Source organism: Gorilla gorilla, chromosome 8 (assembly GCF_029281585.2).
Source record: "Gorilla gorilla gorilla isolate KB3781 chromosome 8, NHGRI_mGorGor1-v2.1_pri, whole genome shotgun sequence".
NCBI lineage: Eukaryota > Metazoa > Chordata > Mammalia > Primates > Hominidae > Gorilla > Gorilla gorilla.
Window position 1 is genome coordinate 67,549,894 of NC_073232.2, and position 23,597 is coordinate 67,573,490.

General features: G+C 39.0%; 1 protein-coding gene across 22 annotated transcripts in view; it reads right to left on the reverse strand.

Annotated features, from left to right (window-relative positions):
* The window catches only part of MAPK8 (mitogen-activated protein kinase 8), a 133,182-nt gene that overhangs the window by 90,164 nt on the left and 19,421 nt on the right, over positions 1–23,597 (reverse strand). The window lies entirely within an intron of this gene.

A 23,597-nucleotide genomic window follows, 5' to 3' on the forward strand; every position in this document is an offset into this window, starting at 1 on the left:
ACTGCTTTAGCTGTGTCCCAGAGATTCTGATACACTGTGTCTTTGTTCTCATTGGTTTCAAAGAACTTATTTACTTCTGCCTTAATTTCATTATTTACCCAGTAGTCATTCAGGAGCAAGTTGTTCGGTTTCCATGTAGTTGTGTGGTTTTGAGCAAGTTTCTTAATCCTGAGTTCTAATTTGATTGCACTGTGGTCTGAGAGACTGTTATGATTTCTGCTCTTTTGCATTTGCTAAGGAGTGTTTTACTTCCAATTATGTGGTCAATTTTAGAATAAGTGTGATGTGGTGCTGAGAAGAGTGTATATTCTGTTGATTTGGGGTGGAGAGTTCTATCGATGTCTATTAGGTCCGCTTGGTCCAGAGCTGAGTTCAACTCCTGGATATCCTTGTTAATTTTCTGTCTCGATCTGTCTAATATTGACAGTTGGGTATTAAGTCGCCCACTATTATTGTACGGGAGTCTAAGTCTCTTTGTAGGTCTCTAAGAACTTGCTTTATGAATCTGGGTGCTTCTGTATTGGGTGCATATATATTTAGGAGAGTTAGCTCTTCTTGTTGCATTGATCCCTTTACCATTATATAATGCTCTTCTTTGTCTTTTTATCTTTGTTGGTTTAAAGTCTGTTTTATCAGAGACTAGAATCGCAACCCCTGCTTTTTTTTTTTTTTTTTTTGCTTTCCATTTGCTTGGTAAATATTCCTCCATCCCTTTATTTTGAGCCTATGCGTGTCTTTGCACATGCCCAAAAAAGAGCCCGTATAGCCAAGACAATTCTAAGCAGAAAGAACAAAGCTCAAGGCATCACACTACCTGACTTCAAACTATACTACAAAGCTACAGTAACCAAAACAGCATGGTACTGGTACCAAAACAGATATATAGACCAATGGAACAGAACAGAGGCCTCAGAAATAACACCACACATCTACAACCATCTGATCTTTGACAAACCTGACAAAAGCAAGCAATGGGGAAAGGATTCCCTACTTTACAAATGGTGTTGGGGAAACTGGCTAGTCATATGCAGAAAACTGAAACTGGACCCCTTCCTTACACCTTATACAAAAATTAACTCAGGATGGATTAAAGACTTAAATGTAAGACATAACACATAAAAATCCTAGAAGAAAACCTAGGCAATACCATTGAGGACATAGGCATGGGCAAAGATTTCATGACTAAAACACCAAAAGCAATGACAACAAAAACCAAAACTGACAAATGGGATCTAATTAAACCAAAGAGCTTCTGCAAAGCAAAAGAAACTATCATCAGAGTGAATAGACAACCTACAGAATGGGAGAAAATTTTTGCAATCTATCCATCTGACAAAGGGCTAATATCCAGAATCTACAAAGAACTTAAACAAATTTACAAGAAAAAACAACCCCATCAAAAAGTGGGTGAAACACATGAACAGACACTTCTCAAAAGAAGACATTTATGCAGCCAACAAACACATGAAGAAAAGCTCATCATCACTGGTCATTAGAGAAATGCAAATGAAAACCACAAGATACCATTTCACGCCAGTTAGAATGGCGAACATTAAAAAGTCAGGAAACAACAGATGCTGGAGAGGATGTGGAGAAATAGGAACACTTTTACACTGTTAGTGGGAGTGTAAATTAGTTCAACTATTGTGGAAGACAGTTGGCGATTCCTCAAGGATGTAGAACCAGAAACACCATTTGACCCAGCAATCCCATTACTGGGTATATACCCAAAGGATTATAAATCATTCTACTATAAAGACACATGCACATGTATGTTTACTGCAGCACTGTTCACAACAGCAAAGACTGGGAACCAACCCAAATGCCCATCAATGATAGACTGGATAAATAAAAAGTGGCACATATATACCACAGAATACTATGCAGCCATCAAAAAGGATGAGTTCATGTCCTTTGCAGGGACATGGATGAATCTGGAAACCATCATTCTCAGCAAACTAACATAGGAATAGAAAACCAAACACCACATGTCCTCACTCTTATGTGGGAGGTGAACAATGAGAACACATGGACACAGGGAGGGGAACATCACACACCGGGGCCTGTTGCGGGGTGGGGAGCTAGGGGAGAGATAGCATTAGGAAAAATACCTAATGTAGATGACGGGATGATGGGTGCAGCAAACCACCATGCCATGTGTATACCTATGTAACAAACCTGCACATTCTGCACATGTATCCCAAAACTTAAAGTACAATAAAAAAATTCTTGTCAAATAATTCTAGTATCTGTGTTATTTCAGTGTCAGCATGTATTAACTGTCTTTTCTAATTAGAGCTGACACTTTCCTGCTTCTTGGTATGAGAGCTTTTTTTCATTGAAACCTGGATATTTGGGTTATTACATTAGGTGACTGGATCTACTTCTAATATTCCATTATAGTAAGCTTCCTTTGACATTGCTCTGGTGGAAAAACTGCCTAGTGGGGGGTGAAAGTGCAGGTTTCTCACTAGGCTTTTGTAGGGACCAGCCCCACAGGGTCGGTGGGTCCCTCCCTGTGTGCGGCGACAAGAGAGTGTAGAAATAAAGACACAAGACAGAGACAAGAGAAAAAGCAGCTGGGCCCGGGGGACCACTACCACCAATGCGCGGAGACCGGTAGTGGCCCCGAATGTCTGGCTGCGCTGTTATTTGTTGGATACAAGGCAGAAGGGGCAGGGTAAAGAATGTGAGTCACCTCCAATGATAGGTAAGGTCACGTGGGTCACGTGTCCACTGGACAGGGGGCCCTTCCCTGCCTGGCAGCCGAGGCAGAGAGGGAGAGGAGACAGAGAAAGACAGCTTACGCCATTATTTCTGCATATCAGGGACTATTAGTATTTTCACTAATTTACTACTGCTATCTGGAAGGCAGAGCCAGGTGTACAGGATGGAACATGAAGGCAGACTAGGAGCGGGACCACTGAAGCACAGCATCACAGGGAGACGGTTAGGCCTCTGGACAACTGCAGGCGAGCCTGACTGATGTCAGGCCCTCCACAAGAGGTGGAGGAGCAAAGTCTTCTCTAAACTCCCCTGGGGAAAGGGAGACCCTCCCCCCACTTTCCCGGTCTGCTAAGTAGCGGGTGTTGTTCCTTGACACCTTTTGCTACTGCTGGACCACGATCTGCCTGGTAACGGGCATCTTCCCAGACGCTGGCGTCACTGCTAGACCAAGGAGCCCTCTGGTGGCCCTGTCTGGGCATAACAGAAGGCTCGCACTCTTTGTCTTCTGGTCACACCTCACTATGTCCCCTCAGCTCCTATCTCTGGATGGCCTGGTTTTTCCTAGGCTATGATTATAGAGTGAGGATTATCATAATATTGGAATAAAAAGTAATTGCTACAAACTAATGATTAATGATATTCATATATAATCATATCTAAGATCTATATCTGGTATAACTATTCTTGTTTTATATTTTATTGTACTGGAACAGCTCGTGTCCTCTGTCTCTTGCCTCAGTGCCTGGGTGGCTTGCCGCCCACAGGCTTTTGTATACCAAAGAACTTGGGGGTGAAGGGAAGAAGGGACTCATATTAAACATACGTGGGAGTTCAGGCTCCCTGCCTATGGTTACTGCTTCCCATATTGGCTCTGCTGCCACTATGGAGTGAGGAGTTGTCTTGTTACAGCCTAAACACTGTGAAAGTCTAGGTCCTCACTTGGTCTTTGCTAATCAGGGTGACTCTTCTATGTTCTTTGGCTGAAGTGGTTATTTTCTGTCTTACTAGGCTACCCTTTTCCTGGTCCCTAGCTAAAGAGCATCATTTTTTTCCTGGGGCTTTTGTCTGTGCCCAACATTTCTGGATTGCCAGCTTTTCTGCACCATTCTGAAATACATAAGGTAATAAGAAAACTCAGGACTTTTACTGTGATATTATCTGGGTCCTGAGCGGATCCACCTAGTTCTCTCCACTTTTCTGTTTTCTTATGTTTGTTTTTAAATGTAATGTCCAGGGATTTTAGCTCCACTTAGCAAGAATAATAGGTAAAACTATGGAAAAGTATATCTATCCCACTTTGGAAGCAGAAATGTGTACCATATCACTTAGAAGTTTACGTATCATTTTCTCCATGGTTAGGCTTGATAGGCAAAGGGGTGTGTGTGTGTGAACAGAATTAGATCTTGGACTCAAAAGAAACGTGCCTAATTCATTTCATTCATTTGCCTCTTTATGGCTCTACAAGAATCTTGAAATTTATTTCACAAAATACTTAGGATTCACTTTCTACCAGAAAATGTCAAAGAACGCAAGAACTGTATACCAAGTGACTCATTAACCAAATTGAGAAGGTACCCAATAGTTGAGAGAGACGGTTAACAATAAAGAAATAAAGTGGGTAATTCACAGAAGTATTGGGTCAAGCAATGAAACTGGAAGTTCCTGCCAGTTATCCTATGGTCTTGCTTATTCTCCGAATACTTTACTCTCAGAGACAATGGTTAAAATCTCCCACTATGATCTATTAAAAAATGATCCTTTCTGTTTAATGTTTTCTGCCTTGAATTCTGCCGCATCTTATATTATTACAATTCTTGGTTTCTTTTGAAATTGCACAATCTTTTTCAAGCATTCATGGATTTTTAAAAAAACTTTTAACTCTTCTGTATCACTTTGTTTTAGATGATTTTCTTTTAGAAAGCATCTACTTAGATTTTGTTTACTGACTCTACCTGGATTTCGGTGGACAAAGAGGAAGACAGAATGCGAGATATGCACAATCACATCACAATCTTATCTAGAATTTCTGAATTCTTATACAGCATTTTACCTTTCCTTGTCCCTTTGTAATTCTAATTATATGGTTTGGGCATATTTACAAACACACTGTCCCCCCAAGAACTATATGCATTTGGAAGGTAGAAAATTTTTAATTAATTTTTTTAAATTTCTAAAAGTATTCAGCCTGTAGCCTTGCTTATAGAAGATATTTTAAAAATACATTTTGAATTTAAATTACTCAAGAAGATTAATCTTGCAGCATTAGGAAGCTAGGCAGTATATTAACAATGAGATCCTGGTAAGAAAACAGTCTGCCAGTTCAGAAATGTATGCTGAGAATGCCACCACCAAAATATTACATCAGCTTCTATACAGTGGACTGATGTGAAACTCCCCAAAAGGACTGAAAAGAAGAAATGCTTTGGTTATGTACCTGATGAAAAATCGATGACTAGTGGGAAACAGCAGATGGCCAATCTGGCAACCATCTTAAACAGCAGCAGCTCTTTAGGAATAAAGGCAACAGGGAGTTATAAATAGCACTAAAAACAAAAGTAGCTGACAAAATCTGTGCAGGTTTAAAAATGCATATAGAAAAAGCAAATCTGTTACCCTAGACTTCCTAAGTCACATCTGGACTGTATTATAACAATTTTCAGAAGTGACCAACTATAGTTGCTTCTTGTGGTCACAGAGGGGACCCATAATTAAGAGTGAAAATATGTGATCTTTGTTTACTCTGATATTGTTCTATTTTACCAACTATTTCATTTGCATTCCTTAAGTAAATCCTGGCTAAATGTGACAGAGTGGAGGTACACCAAAAATGTTCACGGGGTAAGCAGCAGAGGATTCAAACTACTGCAAACCAACATATCAAACTCCTTAGATTCCTGTCTTGCAAAATACCAACCCCAGATGAACCCAGCAAGCTGCTTTCTCCATAGCTATATCCAAGTGCAAATGGACAAAGTAACACAAGAGGACAGATGATTCAGCTATCATTTCATGCATGGTATCAATAGTATACAATGAGTATACAATAATGCCCTCTTTGTTAAAATTACTTTCCATTCTCTCCAACACAAAATTTTCTCCATTCTTTTCAAAATTTCAATCTCCAATAATTCCATCTCACAGAGAAAAAGCAATCAAGAAATCTTGCAACGTCTAGCTACAAAACACCTTATTAACTCTTAACACCTCTCAATCTGGCTTCCACTCTCTGAGGCTAGCGATTGGACTTTTTTAATTCACATTTAATCTTTCAGAAACACCTGACATTGCTGATCAATTGAATCCTTGAAGCATTCTCTTCCCTTGAGTGGCAGGTTCAAAAATGCTACCCTGAAGATATTGGGTCCTAACCTTTGGAAGCTGCGAATGTTATCTTTTATGGGAAATTTTGGCAGATGTCATTAAAGATTCTGAGATGAGATTGTCCTGGATTATCTTGTGGGCCCTAAATGTCATTACAGCTGTCTGAGAAGCAGAGGGAGATTAGACACACAGAAAAGGAGGAGGCAATCTGACCGTGTAGGCAGTAACTGGAGTGATGTGGAGATAAGCCAAGGAATGCCAGCAGCCAACAGAAGCTGGAAGAGGAAAGGAACAGATTCTCCCCTGGAGACTCTGGAGAGAGCATGGCCCTGGTGACAGACACCTTGAATCCAGCCTACTAATACTGAGTTCAGACTTCTGGCCTCTAGAACTGTGAGAATAAACTTCTGTTGTTTCAAGCCAGTAGAACTGGTAATTTGTTAAAGCAGCCATAGGAAAGCAATACACAGTAACTTCTTTAATAATTCACTGTCCTAGGTTTGCTGAAATCAGTTCTTTGCAGGCTTCTTTAATGATTCACTATTCTACCTGGATATTCAATAGGGGGAATTCCTCAAAATACAGGACTGCTCTTCTCTTTCTATATTCCTTTGCTCTGGCTAATCTCATTCACACCCACAGCAATTACTACCTCAATATAATAAAACCCAAGTGTGAGTTCCAATTCTGATCTCTCCTCTGATTTCAAACTCAAATGCCTACATGACATTTCCATTTGGACATTCAAAAGGCACCTCAAATTCAACATATATCCAAAAACCAATCTGGTCCTCTTCCGGTGTTGTCTCAGCAAATGGTAGAAACATGTATTCCATTACCCACAACTACTCTGAGGAGTTACTCTTCCTATCAACAACAGGTTGATTATACTGTTTCCCTCTAAATCTCTCTTGAATCCATTCACACGACTACATTTCAAGCTACATTTCATGTCTTCCTGGATAACTGCAATAGTTCCCTAACAGGTTTGCCATATTCTATCCATTCTTCACAATAACAAAATTATGTTTTCTAATTTAAAATCTGCTCATTGATTCCTCATTCAATGACTTCTACTGTTCTCCCAATAAGAACAAATCTGAATTTTATTGTAAAATTTTTTTTTTATAAAAAATAAAATTATGGCCAGGTGTGGTGGCTCATGGCTGTAATTCCAACATTTTTGGAGGCTGCGGTGGGAGGACTGCTTGAGACCAGGAAGTTCAAGACCAGCCTGGGCAACATGGTGAGACCTTGTCTCTACAAAATATTTTAAAAATGGTTGGGCGAGGTGGTGTGTGCCTGTAGTCCCAGATACTTGGGAGGCTGAGGTGGGAGAATCGCTTGAGCCTGGGAATTCGAGGCTGTGATCAGCCGTGATAGCGCCACTGCACTGCAGCCTAAGCAACAGAGACCCCGTCTCAATAAATAAATGAATGAATGAATACATTCTGAATAACTTGTACTCAGTCTTGTTTGATATAGGCCCTGCATACTTCTCCTGCCACATCTTCCACCACTTCCTCCAAAACATTGCTCTCTGCAGTCCAACTGCATTAGCCTTCCCTCAGTTCCTTGGCATATGCCAGGCTCTCTCCTGATCGCTTCTGCATGTGCTTTCCCTCAGCCTAGATTGCTGTGCAAACGTTCTACTCAACTTACTTCCTTCTCCTTACTATTGAGCTCCTGCTCATCCTTCAAGTATCAAATTTCAGCTCAGCTATCAGCTTCTCAGGGAAGCTTTCCCTGTCTGTCCATCCTAAATCAGGTATCTTTATATACTTTCATGGCACCATGTTCTTCTCTTTCATTGTACTCATCAGAGTTCTAATTGTTTATTTTTACAATTAATCCTCTTCTTCACTAGACTATAAACTCCAAGAAGGTAGGTAATGCTTGTTGTATTTACTCATCTTGAAATCTAAGCATACTGCCTGGCGCATAATAAGCATCAAACAGTATTTACCAATTGAAAAATGAAATCTATTATAGCTTGAGTATCTTTTATCCAAAATGCTTGTAACCAAAAAGTGTTTCATTTCTAATTTTTTCAGATTTTGGAATGTCTGCATTATATATGTGCCAGTTGAGCATCCCAAATCCCAAATGCTTGAATAAGCATTTCCTTTGAGCGTCATGCTGGCATTCAAAAAGTTTCAGATTTTGGAGCATTTCAGATTTCAGATGTTTGGATTTGGGATGTTCAACCTGTACTTCAAGTATGAGTGTCCTGGAAGCACCTAACGTTTCTTCTTTTACTTTTTACATTTCATTAGCAAGGCTGTCAATATGTTTTAACCCAGACCCACAGCTGTTTAGATTTTCCTAAGGAAAAAACATTTCACTGTCCAGTATTATCCATTATATATTAAATGGGGTTCAGTTTATTTTAGAACAGCAGTTCTTGAGGCAACTCTAAAAATAAAAATTAATATAACTTCGGCTTCTAACATGGTAGAGTAATTGGGATCAGATTTACCCTCTTACAGTAACAACTAGAAATTGGACAAAATATAAGAAACTGTTGTCAGACACTGGCAACAGAGAGAAGGAAAACAAATTAGGTAAGTCCTATAACTGTCCTGCCATTCTGGCAGGAGGCTCTTTCCAGAACACTGTGCAGAAAGGGTCACACCAAACACAGTATGGAAACTTTGCCAAGTTGAGGAGACAGATCAAGGAGGTGAAGGTGACTAGAATTTGTAGGGCAGTATAGAGAGAAGAGAGAGATTCAGAGAATAGAGAGCACCAGAAATTGGCATAGGGATCCTCTTACGTTTTTGTTTGAATACTAATTTGCACATGCGTAAAGCAAAACCTCACAAGTCTTAGGCAAAGGGCAAATGCCAGGGAACTATAAGATGAACAATTCCTAGAACTTATTCAGAAACACTAAGAATTACAACAGACTTCTCATCTGAAACTACACAAGTCAGAGATAAGAAAACTAAAACTTTGTTTTATAGTGAAAATTATATTTAATAGAGAATTATGAGTATATTTATTTTAAGTATAGATTCAGGGGGCACATATGCAGGTTTGTTACATGGGTACATTGCATAATTCTGGGGTCTGAGCTTCTGTTGAACTCATCACACAAATAGTGAACATAGTACCCAGGAGGTAGGTTTTCAACCCTACCCCCTCAGCCTCCTTTTGGAGTCACTAGTGTCTACTGTTTCCATCTTTACGTCCATGTGTACCCACTGTTTAGCTCCCACTTATAAGTAAGAACATACGGTATTTTTCTGTTTCTGCATTAATTCACTTGATAATGGCCTCCAGCTGCATCCACGTTGCTGTAAAGGACATTATTTCATTCCTGATTATGGCTCTGTAGTATCCATGGTGCATATGTACCACATTTTCTTTTATCTAATCCACTGTTGATGAACACTTGATTCTGTGCCTCTGCTATTGTGAATAGTGCTGCATGCAACAAACATGCAAGCACAGCTGTCTTTATGATAAAACCATTTCTCTTCCTTTGGGTAGATACCCAGTAATGAGACTGCTGGTTTGAATGGTAGTTCTATTTTTAGTTCTTTGAGAAATCTCCAGAATGTTTTCCATAGGGGTTGTACTAATTTACATTCCCACCAACAGCGTGTAAGCGTTCCCTTTTCTCTGCATCCTCACCAACATGTCTTATTTTATTACTTTTTAATAATAGCCATCTAACTGCTATGAGATGGTATCTTGCTGTGGTTTTAATTTCATTTCTCTGATGATTAGTGATGTTGCACATTATTTCACCTTTTTTCGCCACTCGTATGTCTTCTTTTGAGAAGGTCTGTTCATGTCCTTTGCCACTTTTTAATGGAGTTATTTTTTCTCATAGATTCAAATTCCTTATTTATTATGGATATCAGTCCTTTACTGGATATACAGTTTGCAAATACTTTCTTCCATTCTGTACGCTGTTTACCCTGTTTGTTTCTTTTGCTGTGCAGAAGCTCTGTAATGAAATCCCACTTGTCTAGTTTTGTTTTTGTTGCATTTGCTTTTGGGATCTTAGTCACAAATTCTTTAAATGTTCAAAAGACATTTTCCTAGGTTTTCTTCTAGAATTTTTATAGCTGGAGGTCTTAAATAAGTCTTTAATCCATCTTGAGTTAATTTTTGTACATAGTGAGAGGTAGGAGTCTATTTTCATTCTTCTACATATGGCTAGCCAGTTTTCCCAGCACCATTTATTGAATAGGGTATTCTTTCTCTATTGCTTATTTTTGTTGACTCAGTTGAAGATCAGTTCATAGCAGGTGTGTGGCTTTATTTCTGGGTTCTCTATTTTGTTCCATTGATGTATGTGTCTATCTTTGTACCAATTCCGTGCTATTTTGGTTACAATAGCCTTGCAGTATAGTCTGAAGTTGGGTAATATGATGCCTCTGGCTTTGTTCCTTTTGCTTAGATCGCTCTACCTATTTAGGCTCTTTTGTAGTTCCACATGAATATTAGAATTGTCTTTTCTAATTCTGTGAAAAAAAATCACATTGGTAATTTGATAGGAATTATACTGAAGTTGTAGATTGCTTTGGGCAGTATGGTCATTTAACAATGTTGATTCTTTCAATCTACAAGCATGGGATGTTTCTTCCATTTGTTTGTGTCATCTGTGAATTCTTTCATCAGTGTTTTACAGTTCTCTTTGTAGACATCTTTCCCTTCCTTGGTTAAATGTAATTCTAGATATTGTGTGTGTGCGGTGTGTGTGTTTGTGTGTGTCTATTGTAAATAAAATTAGTTCTTAATTTGGCTCTCAGCTTGAATGTTATTGGTGTATAGAAATGCCAGTGATTTTTGTACATTTATTTTGTATCCTCAAACTTTACTGGAGTTATTTCTCAGGTCCAGGAGTCTTTGGGGGAATCTTTCAGGGTTTTTTTAGGTACAGGATCATGTCATCAACAAGCATATAATTTGACTTCCTCTTTGCCTATTTGGACATCTTTTATTTCTTTTGTCTGATTGCTTTGGCTAGAACTTCTAGTACTATGTTGAAAAGGAATGGTGAGAGTGGACATCCTTGTCTTGTTCTGGTTCTTAGGGGAAATGCTTTCAACTTTTGCTCATTCAGGATGATGTTGGCTGTGGGTATGTCATAAATGACTCTTACTATTTTGAGGTATGTTCCTCTGATGCCTAGGTTGTTGAGGTTTTATCATGGAGAGATGTTGGATTTTACTGCATAAGAATATGGTTTCTGTTTTTTAATTCTGTTTATGTGGTGAATCACATTTATTGATTTGCATATTCTGAACCATCCTTGAATCTAGGAAAAAACCTACCTGATCATGGTGAATTATCTTTTTTATGTGCTGCTGGATTCAGTCTGCTAGTATTTTGTTGAGGATTTTTGCCTCTATCTTCATCAGGGATGCTGGCCTGCATTTCTGTTTTTCTTTTTTGTTGTTGTGTCCTTGCTAGATTTTGATATTGGGATGATACTGGTTTCACAGAATGAGTTAGGGAAGATATCCCTCCACCTTGATTTTTTTGGAATAGTTTCAGTAAGATTGGTATCAGCTCTTCTACCAACATCTAGTAAAATCTGGCTATGAATCCTTTTGGTTCAGGGCTTTTTGTGGTTGGTAGATTTTATTATGTATTCAACGTTATAACTCGTTATTGGTCTGTTCAGGATTTTGATTTCTTCCTGGTTCACTCTTGGAAGGCTGTGTGCTTCCAGATGTTTATCTATTTCCTCTAAATTTTCTAGTTTGTGCACATAAAAATGTCCACAGTAGTCTCTAAGGATCTTTGTATTTCTATGGTATCCACTGTAATGACATCTTTGCCATTTCTGTGCTTATTTGAATCTTCTCTCTTTTCTTGGTTCATCTAGCTGGCAGTCTATCAATTTTGTTTACCCTTTAGAAGGACAAACAGAACTTTCCGTTTTGTTGATTCTTTGTGTAATTTTTTGGTCTCAATTCTGTTTAGTTCTGCACGAATCTTTGTTATTTCTTTTGTTCTGCTAGCTTTCAGGTTGGTTTGTTCTTATTTTGCTAGTTCCTTTAGGGGCAATGTTAGGTTGTTAATTTGAGATCTTTCTTTTGATGTAGGAATTTAGCACTAAAATTTTCCTCTTAACTCTACTTTTGCTATATCCTAGAGGTTTTCATATATTGTTTCTATTTTCATTTGTTCCCAAAAAAAATTGTATTTCTGCCTTAATTTTGTTTAGCCAAAAGTCATTCAGGAGCAAACTGTTTCATTTCCATGTACTTACGTGGCTTTCAGAGTTATTCTTGGTATTGATTTCTAATTTTATTCAACTGTGGTCCAAACAGATGCTTGGTATGATTTCTCCTCTTTTGAATTTATTGAGACTTGCTTTATGACTGAGCATGTGGTCATTTTTAGAGCATGCACAGACGAGTAAAATGTGTATTCTGTGGTTGTTGGGTAGGGTATTCCGTACATGTATATTACGTCCATTTGGTCAAAACTTCAATTTAAGTCGAGAATTTGTTAGTTTTCTGCGGCGATCTGTCCAGTGCTGTCAGTGGGCTGTTGCAGTCCTCCACTATTATTGTGTGGTTGTCTCGTTTTCCTAAGTCTAGTAGTATTTGTTTTACAAATGTGGGTGCTACAACACTGGGTATGGCATATATACCTACGAGATACAAATCTTGTTGAATTAAATCCTTTGTCATTATATAATGCCCTTCTTTGTCTTTTGTTACTGTTGTTGGTTTAATATCTGTGTTATCTGATACAACAATAGCAACACCTTCTCTTTAAAAAACCTATAAAGTGCTGAGAAATAAAAGTTCCATTCCAGAAACGCCTATCTTTTGCCTTTTTCACTGGCATTCTCTTACATGTGTACAGCAGTTTTCCAGGGGCTAAGCAACCCACAGGGTTATCACAATAAGTTATATTATTTTTTCTTTTGAAAAAGTTATTTTTCATAAAATGTTATTTATGTTAACTTTAACTGGGTTATTACTTTGTAAATGAACTGGTGAATAAATATTTTTTAGAGTTCTTAGTTTTAATTTCTAATAAAGTAAATTTCAATAGCTATAGCCTAATATAAAGCACCTTGAGATATTCAATAATTTTTAACAACACAGACATTCCAAAACTCTTAAAAAGTTTGAGAATTGCTGCTTTTAGAAGTAGGAGCCACATCAAATTATTCCCTCATGATATCACAGGGCCTGTGAGGAACTTTTTTACTGCAAATTTAATTTCCTTAATAAATACGTAGCTGTTTTCTTGTGTAAATCTGGGCAATGAATTATTTTTTAAAAGAGTGTTCCATTTCATCTACATTGTTTCTTAGCTTTTGAGTGTTTATAATATTCCTTTATTCTTTTAATATCTGCCATATATGTTGTGATGTCCATCTTTCACTCCACATACTGATAATCTGTGGTTCTTTTTTTTAATACTCATCAGTCAGGGTAGAAATTTAACAATTTTACTATTTCCAAAAATTCTTAATTACATAAATCTTGACCGTCAAATACCTGATGCAGATGGAGTTTTCTGCTAGTCCTGTCAGTCCTCAAACCACACTATGACAATGGTGGTATAAAGAAACACATTTGAAAGATCTGCAGGCCTCACTAAATCAGTATTTTCCGAATGACTAACACATGATGTTTCAAACTTATACATGGGCAAAACACTCATTTAAAATGCAAGATAGACAAATGGATTTTAATATAATAGAATATGAAAAATTTATTTATATAGTTTCAGATTCTCCCTGCAGTTACCTTGTTAAATTCTGGTGTAGCACATATAAAAGAGGAATATCCACATTATCTGTAATGATGAAATGGGAAGTATACATAAGCACTGTTGCTATATATTGAAGTACAGAGGCCATTGCAGGAAAAGCACTTGTGAGACATGTTTTTAAATAATACAATTTTTACTTGAAAGAATGACACACAAACTATGTTATCTGGGCTAGGGTATGTGGAAGACATTTTCTTGAAAATGAACAAAGTGTGCCTATCACTTCAAGAAAAATAAATGACAGTATGTATTGCCAATGAAAAAATTCAAACTATCAAGTGAAAATTAAAATTTTGCAAAATTTTTATCTATCCCTGTGCAGGATCCAATGATTTTGCTGGTGAGATGAGTAGTAAGTAAGAAATAATTTTTTGATATTATATAATACAGCAGCTGTCAAACTTTTTGGTATCACTATTCCTTTATACTTTTTAAACAAAGAACTTTGTTAACAGAAGCTTTTATTTATGTTGATATATCAATATTTAATATATTAGACAGAAGTGAGCACTTAAACTTTTAAAAATTTATTTAAACATAATAAACCTCCACTGCATGATTAACTAGAATTGTGATGGAAAACGACAATTTAAAAAAAAGGAAAACCTGGTGAAAAGAGTGCCATTGTGTGAGAAAACATTTTAAATGATCCATTTTCAAGGCATGCTAAATCTAAGTACTGGCAGTCAGCCTGCAGATGTGACAAACCACACAGCTCATGCACCTAGAAAGTCACTATAAGTGATCAGAATGTAGAGGAGGGGTCAGCCCATGAAAGGGAAGAAAGTTTTGCTATCGGAAAATCGAAACTTAAGTGAGGAAGGGGACTGGGGTATAACCTTATAAAGGGGATAATGAAACTTAGGCAACGTCTGGGAAGATTGTAACCCCATAGTACTTGACCAGTGAGGAAATGGGGGAGAGACTTGCGTGCTAGGAGATAAATTACCTGCTGTAACTGCCATGGGTGTGTGTGCCTACCAGACACCTAGATCTTGCAAGACTGCCACTAAAAGTCTTACTTCCGCTGCTCTTCATGTCTCCGAGTCCATTATTTGGGTTTGGACGGGTGAATGTTTCCCTTACAAACTTGGGGGCCCGTCTGGGATCTTTATGCCTGCGTAGAGTCGGACTCCGGCCGAAAAGGGAGATGCATCTCACCCAATTTAGGTGGCCCGCTCTGTCTGAGTGTCCCAGCTCCTTGCAAAGGCCATAGACAAACCTGAGACTGTTATTCAGGAGGCAGTGGAGGTGACATAGGGAGAAAAGCAGGCACTGCAGCAACCAGGAAACCTCATGCACAAGCCAAGGTAGGAAAATTGCACTCTAAGTACTGCCTTGGTGGTTGGGCATTTTTGGAGGTCGAGTGTGTGTGACTGAGACGTATCCTAGATACAAGGCAAGTGCAGATTCCCAATCTGCAGTTCCGTTCTGCGAGGGAAATGGCCAGAGACAGACAAAGCGATTCTCGGGGTGTGCAAGAAACCTCCAGTTGGGGAGTTGAGTACACAGGGAAAAGCTCAGACACAGAGACTGACTGAAAATGAGAAACAGAAATTCTAGGCTTAGGGGACAAAGGAAAGAGGGAGCCAAAGAGACTCCATCTGAATGCCTCTGGATAGTCCCTTGGGTTTACTCTCCGCTCTCCTTCACTAATGAGGTGTCCTAAACACAGGGCTTCTGTGGAGCCGTCCTGCAGCTCTGACATCTATGAGTCAGCAGCCAGGAAAGGTGCAGGCCCCAGCAAAGAGGAGCAGAGGCGCCCGGAACATGCTGTCCACCAATGCCAGCCCCAAGTGGGGCCAGCTCAGCGGGTGGTGGGTGGAGCCATCCAGCAGCTCTAAGATCCAGGAGGTGGAGATGGCAGAAGCACCAGGCTCCACTGCTTTGGAGCCTGCACAACCAGATTTGGGAGCTGTGACTTGCAGCAAATTGGAGACCAGAAGATGCCCAAAGGTAGGGAGGCCACAGATACTGTTTGGCCTTAGGATTTCCTCTGGCCGTTGCTGACCCAACGTTCCCCCGCAGAGGCATCCACAGCCTGGGGCTCCCCTTTCCTGCCCCTAGTTAGCTTTCCTAGGCCCAGGCCCCAAACAGGAGGACTGGCTCTGCCCCGTGTCCCCACCCCCTCTTCTTTCCCTGTGGCATCCGGCCGGTCAAGTTATTAGAAGAGGAACCTGATCCCTTGCAGTGGTCCTCAGAAGAAATTCAGGCAGTGAAAGAGCTAAACGAGGCCCTCATTAGAGCCCTGGCCCTCCCATCTTTAGAGAACCCATTCCACCTGTTTCTAACAGTAGACCAGGGCATGGCCCTAGGGGTGCTCACTCAAATATGGGGTGGGAAAAGGCAACCTGCTGCTTTTGTCTCCAAGCTTCTCAATCCTGTCTCTCAAGGGTAGCCCAAATGTGTGCAAACAATAGCTGCCACAGACCTGCTGGTAGAGGAGACTAGAAAGCTAACCTTTGGTGGGGCCCTAATAGTAAGCACCCCACACCTAGTCAGGAATATATTAAATCAAAAAGCTGGAAGACAGTTAACTGATTCTCAGATTCTAAAATATGAGGCTGTATTACTAGAAAAAGATGACTTGGTCGTAACAACAAATACTTGCCTGAATCCAGACAGTTTTCTAGGGAAAGGAGAGGAGAACAAAGAGACATCAGATCATAACTGCTTAGATATCATAGAATACCAAACCAAAGTTAGACCAGACCTTAGGGAAGCTCTACTACATGATGAGATAAGGCTGTTTGTGGATAGGCTGTCTCCAGTGATAGATGGCAAGGGACATAATGGTGATGGTGTCATTGATGGAAATAAACACTCCTTATGTGAGAAAGGAAGATTACCTAATTGCTGGTTAGCCCAAACCTGTGAATTATATGCTCTTAACCAGGCCCTAAGGCTCCTTGAGGGCCAAAAAGGTACTATATACACTGATTTTAAGTATGCCTATGGGGTGGTACACACTTTTGGAAAAATCTGGACAGAGTAGGGCCTAATAAATAGCGGGGGAAAATAATTGGTACATTTGGAACTGGCCAAACAGGTTTTAGAAAGCCTCTTGCTTCCAGCAGAGGTAGCCATAGTTCATGTAAATGGTTTTCAGAAAGGGAACACTATAGAAGCTGTAGGAAACAGGTTTGCAGCTGAAGCTGCTAAGCAAGCCTCCCTGGAGGAAGAAATTAGACTATTTAGCCTGATCCCAGACATCCCTAAGGTAGTATTAAGGCCCCAGTTTTTCAGAGAGGAGAAGGAAGAATTAGACAGGATAGGGGTCACTCAAACTGAAGATGAGATGGATACTTCCCGATGGAAGAAAAATAAGTAAACCCCTGATGAGACAGCTAACGTCTATATTACACAAAAGGAGTCATTGGGGATCCCAGACTCTGCATGATGCAACAGGGTATGGGTGTACAGGGATTTATACCACTGCTAAACAAGTATGTGGAAGTTGTGTAACTTGTCAAAGGATAAACAAAAAGGTGATCAGAAAACAGGCCACAGGAGGAAGACCTCCCAGACTAAGACCATTTCAAAGCATTCAAGTAGATTTCACAGAAATGCCCAAAGGAGGAAGACTGATGTATTTACTGGTGATCGTAGGTCACCTTTCCAGCTGGGTGGAAGCCTTTCCCCTTCCAACAGCCACTGCCAGTAATGTGGTCAAAATAATATTAGAACAGACTGTACCTAGATTTGACCTGGTAGAAAATACTGATTCAAACAATGGGAGCCACTTTATCTCAAGGGTGTTAAGGGGAATTATGGAAGGTTTACAAATTAGACGAGATTATCATATCCCTTGGCATCCCCCTTCCTTTGGAAAGGTAGAAAGAATGAATCAAACTCTCAAAAAGCATAATCACCAAACTAATCTAGAAACTAAAATACCCTGGACCAAATGTCTCCCAATAGTACTCCTTAGGATTATGACAGCCCCAAGAAAATACTTGGGATTATCCCCCTATGAGTTATTATAGGGGCTCCCATATTTGGGCAGAGCTACAGATCCTCCCTACTATGGAAACCATGGATCAATGCTTAAGAAATTATATACTGGCCATATCCTCCACCCTGTCATCCCTTAGGTTAAGAGGACTTCTGACTCAAATGCCACCTCTTGAGTTCACGGTTCACCACTTCCAGCCTGGCAACTTGGTGCTGATTAAGATTTGGAAAGAAGACAAGCTCCACCCAAGCTGGGAAGGTCCCCACTAAGACAGCTGTGCAAACAGCTGAACAGGGGTGGACTCACTATCCTTGAGTCAAGGGATTGGTAAAAGAGACCCTGGAAGGGAGGGGAAAAGACCAGTGGAAAGTGCACTGAGGAACCCTTAAAGTTAACTCTGAGAAAAATCTAAAAAGAAAACACGGGTTGGCCCCATTTCTCGAAGTTAATATGGCTGGGATGGGCTACTATACAAAAAGCAGAAGGTCAAAATGGAAACTGGCAGGGGACTCCTCCCTATCCAATCAGGTTGGTAATTAGTGTAACCAAGACAGTAGCATCCCAGACTGTAAGATTTGATGCCTGCCAGGTCTTACCCTGTGGGAATTTGGAAAATCAGGGATAGCTCTCACAGGCAGATAAGTATCTTTGCCCTAAACCAGATACAGGTTACAGTAGAGCATCACCCTGCCCCACCCAGCTGGGATGATGTATGGTGGACTACCCATTTTCAGGGTTGGACAGTAAACGGGGTGGGTAACTCTAAGCTGGAGACCCTTGAAGAATAAACTACATCTGTCCAAGGGCTCCCTGCCAAATAACTGCCACAATTTAGAATGCAATCCTATACTCATCACCATTGACAATCCATCCATTCCAGACCGAGAAACAAATCTAAGTACTGGCAGTCAGCCTGCGGATGTGACAAATCGCATGGCTCATGCACCTATAAAGTCATGATAAGTGATCAGAATGTAGAGGAGGGGTCAGCCCATAAAAGGGAAGAAAGTTTTGCTATTGGGAAATTGAAAGTTAAGCGGGGAAGGGGACTGGAGTATAACCTTTTAAGGGGGATAATGAAACTTAGGCAACGTCCGGGAAGACTGTAACCCCATAGTACTCGACCAGTGAGGAACTGGGGGAGGGACTTGCGTGCTAGGAGACAAATTACCTGCTGTACCTGCCCCGGGTGTGCCTGCCTACCAGACACCTGATCTTGCAAGACTGCCATTGAAAGTCTCACTTCCGCTGTTCTTCATATCTCTGAGTCCATTCATTGGGTTTGGACGGGTGAATGTGTTTCTCACACATTGTTTTACGTTTCTGCAAATCCCTTTATGGTCTGGCTTAATTTCAGACAGCTGAGTTCTCTCATTTGCTTCTATACAGTCTGTTGCCACATCACAGGGCAAGTCATATGGCCTCAGAAAAACTCTTGAGAACAGACATGAAAAAGGCAAATAACACTTCTAGTATTATATGAAAACATTCTTGACTTCAGAGAACCCCTGAAACATCTTCCTATTAAGTTAAAGTTTAAAACTCCTTCCTGTTAAATAAAGAGATGGTAGTCTTAGCATACTTATACAAAAAAAGCAATGCTGCAAATCTCTTATTTTATAAAAATTATTTCTCTATTAAGAATACATTTCTCTTAAAATCTATTTCCTAGACTTAAATAAAAGCAGTTATCAGTACTCTAGTCCTCAATTAACGTAAGCTAATATGATTTTTGTATCCTTACAAATTATACATGTGTGTACCCATGTACATAAATCTCTCACATGTGCACAAAATACATAAAAAGAAGTACACCAAAATATTACTAGCTATAGGTACTTTTAATCTTTACCTTTTTCCTAAATATTTTATATTTGCCGTTAGTTTAAAAAAATTTTTTTAAATGCTTCCTGTTGCTCTCTTCCTCTCATCAGCAGTAGTTAATATTATCTTCAAAAAGAGTATGCCCTGACCTTGGGGAACCAGAAGGTTTTACTTAATTACAATTATGAAGAAGCAGAGCAAGGATAAAAATAAACCAGTAAATAGGATGCAATGGACCCTATGTTAACACAGCAAAGAACTGGAATTTAGAATTGTGATCTAAGAATCTAGGATTTCCAGTAACATATGTTCTTCCCATAAAATAATGATTCTTCCTCTGTAGTTCCAGCAGTAACTATGTACACCAATAAAACAGTTACACACATTTAGCTCTCTGTGCCTTATGAAGTGTTTTCACTTATTCTTTGATCTTATATCATCACTGACTACACTACTTTAAAATTCATACTCTAAATGAATTTAGTATTTTTTTTTTTAAAAGGAGGCCTCATCTTTTTACACATTATCACTATTCAAGATAATGTTGTCTCATGGCCAAACAGAGTTGCAGCAAAGGGCCAAATAACTCAAAGCAATACACCGCTCTGAATTCTTCCAATTAGGGATCTCAAAACGTTATTGCTTAATTAACTGGTGCTCGCAATGCCATACTAAGGCTTATGGTAATAAGAGTGACACCCATTATACTATAATTAACAAGAGAAGGGGAAAGCAAGATGCAGAATCACAAACAACTTTTTCGACTTAACTAGCAGAGGAAAGAGGGGCAGCACAAAGCAGTGGCTAGGAGTTTGGCGTCTGGAGCCGACTGTCTGGATTCAGACTCTGGCCCTGCCACTCCTGTATGACCCTGCGCAAGTTACTTAACTTCATCTTGCCTAAGTTTCCCCATCTATGAGGGAGAGAGGAGAATAACCATATCTACCAGCAAGGTTAAAATAATTAAGTGAGTTACTATTTGTAAGTGTTGGCACATAATATTTGTTAAAAGTAAAAGAAAAACCCTGAAGCTAAAGTTGGAAACGCTTTACTAAGTAATGAAACAATTGTAGAGATGCAGAAAAATCAAATTAGATAATTCAGAATACCACAACCTCAATTTCTGAACTTCTTAAAAAGGTGTGGTTTTCAACTATCTCTTAGCAAAAGTACAAACTGGCAAAGTATAAATTACTTTCAGAGATGCCATAGAAGAGTTTGGCTGGATACAGTTAAAGTGTCTTTTTGCTTATATAAATTGAACAGGAAAATGTTCTGTTTTTAAGACAAGTTTTAAGACACATTAAATACTAGCATCAACAGGACACCTCAGTTGCTCTTGTTGACTACCAAAAAAAGGCAAAAGTGCTGATCTCAGTGTGGCAAATCTGTTTAAAGTTTAGATGAAAGAAGTGAGCAATCACATAAAATTAAGACTGAAGCCAACTTCCTAAAGAAATGGAGTGTTCCAGGTTAAGGCAAGATAAGTACAGGTTGAAATACATTTTATCCTGCCAGAAAGCAAGGAAGCACTCAACGATCAACCAGGTCAGATCAAAATGGACACAGCAGCCACCTCAAGAGACTCTCACTGGCCAAATGTGAGACAACTGATCATCAAAAAGAGTAACACCTAAAGTGAGCAGAAGAAAAATAAGAATTACAGTCAAAATCAGTGAAATTAAAAACAGGAAAATAGAAAGAAAAAAAAAAGCTGGCTCATTGAAAATATAAATAAAACTGTTAAACCTCTAGCCAGACTAATCAAGAAGTTCGAGACCACCCTGGCCAACATGGTGAAATCCCCATTTCTACTAAAAAATACAAACATTAGCTGTGCATGGCGGCTTGTGCCTGTAATCCCAGCTACTTGGAAGGCTGAGGCAGGAAAATCGCTTGAACCCAGGAGGTTGAGGTTGCAGTGAGCCAAGATCACACCACTGCATTCCAGCCTGGGTGACAGTGAGACTCTGTCTCAAAAAAAAACAAAAGAAGAAAAAGAGAGAAGACACAAATTACTAATAAATGGAAGAGGGGTCATCATTACTTATCCCAAGTACATTAAAAGTACAACAAAGGAATACTATGAACAACTCTGTACACCAAAAATTTAGTAAGATGAAATAAGCCAATATTCTGTGAAAGACACAATCTACCAAAGTTCTCACAAAGAGAAACAGATAACCTGAACAAACCTGTAACTATTAAAGAAACTATATCAATAATCTGAATAGATCTGTATCTATTAAAAAATTGAATCAAGAGTTATTAACCTTTTAAAACAGAAAACACCAGGCCTGAACAGTTTTACTGGTGAATTCTTCCAAACATTTAAGGAAAAAAGTGATACCAATTCTCTACAATCTCTTGCAGAAAATAGAAACAGAAGGAACATTTCCTGACTTATTTTAAAAGAGCAGCATCACTCCAATAATAATAAAACAAAGAGATTGTAAGAAAAGAAAGCTACAGACCAGTATCTTTCATGAGCACAGGTAACATAAATCCTCAACAAAATATTAGTAAATTGAATCCAATAATGTAGAAAAGGAATTATTCACCATAACCAGGAGAGATTTATCCCAGGTATGCAAGGCTGGTTCTAAAATCTACTAATGTAACCCTAATCCACCACATCAACAGGCTAATGAAGATAAATCAAATGGTCATATCAATGGATGTAGACAAAGCATCTGACAAAATCTAACACCACTCATGATGAAAACGGTCAGAAAACCAAGAATGGAGAAGAATTTCCTCAATTTGATTTTTTTAAAAAATCTACTCTACTCCCCTCAAAAAACCCTCTACAGTGAACATAGTACTTAATGGTGAAAAACTAGATACTTTCCCCCCAAGAACAAGAATAAGGCAAAAATGTCTCCTCCCATTACTCCTATTCAACATCATACCTAAAGTCCTAAATACTGCAATAAGACAATAAAAGGGAAGAAAAGGCATACAGATGGAGGCAGGAGAAGAAATAAAACTGTTTTTGTTTGCAGATGACATGATTGTCCACTTAGAAATTTCTGAAGAATTGAACAACAAAAAACAAACAAACAAACAAAAAACCCTCCTAGTTGATACAGCTGTTTCCATTGGGTGTGAGTTAACAATTCTGATACTGCTATAAGACCTATGTTGGAATTGAACAACTAAGTAAATAAATGGTGTGTGCTGGGAGGCAGGTTTCCCGCTATTGGAGGAAATTTACTGGTCAGTAAGGGGAGGACCAGGAATGATCCGTATGGTAATAGATTAGAGTTGAAGACATTAAGAATTTCATGTTTAGCTTATATAGATACAGATGGTTACAAATATTTATGCACATATAAATATTGATATATAATATTAAATACTTATGTGTGTCTCTCTAGACACGTAGATATACAGATATTTCTAATATACGAATATATTTATTTGCTCTATCTGCTGAGAGTACCTAAAACACAACATCCCAGTAGTAACAAGCGCACCTAGATCTTTGTTTCTAATACCATTTTCTAATTAAAGGAAACAGTGCTCCTTAGAGAAATGGCTGATCCTAGGACTAGGGTAGAAAACATACAAGATGAGCTGGGAGCATCCTGCAGTGCCAGAAAGTAAGTGCTTAAAAAACACCCACACTGATGGAAGTATGTCAAAGGCACAGGAGCTAACTAAAGGGGTTCCCAATGGCCAAATCTGAAACAATGTGAGTAGCAAAATTAAGTATTAATAGTATTGGACTATAACCCAAAGTATAAAATAAGCAACCATGAGTCCATACTGATATAAATGACTGAATAAATTACTAAATGGGAGAAAATAAAAATCTCCTGCACAGAAGGATTCCAAATATTAATAATTTATGTAGATACTCTGCCGTCAAGAAGCAGGACATAACTCCCTAAAGTGTGGGCTGTGCATGGTCACCTTTCCCCAATACTACAGTATGAAAAGGAGGAAAAAAGAGTAACTTTACAATGGAAAAATCAGACAAACATTACTTCAGCCAGGTGATCAA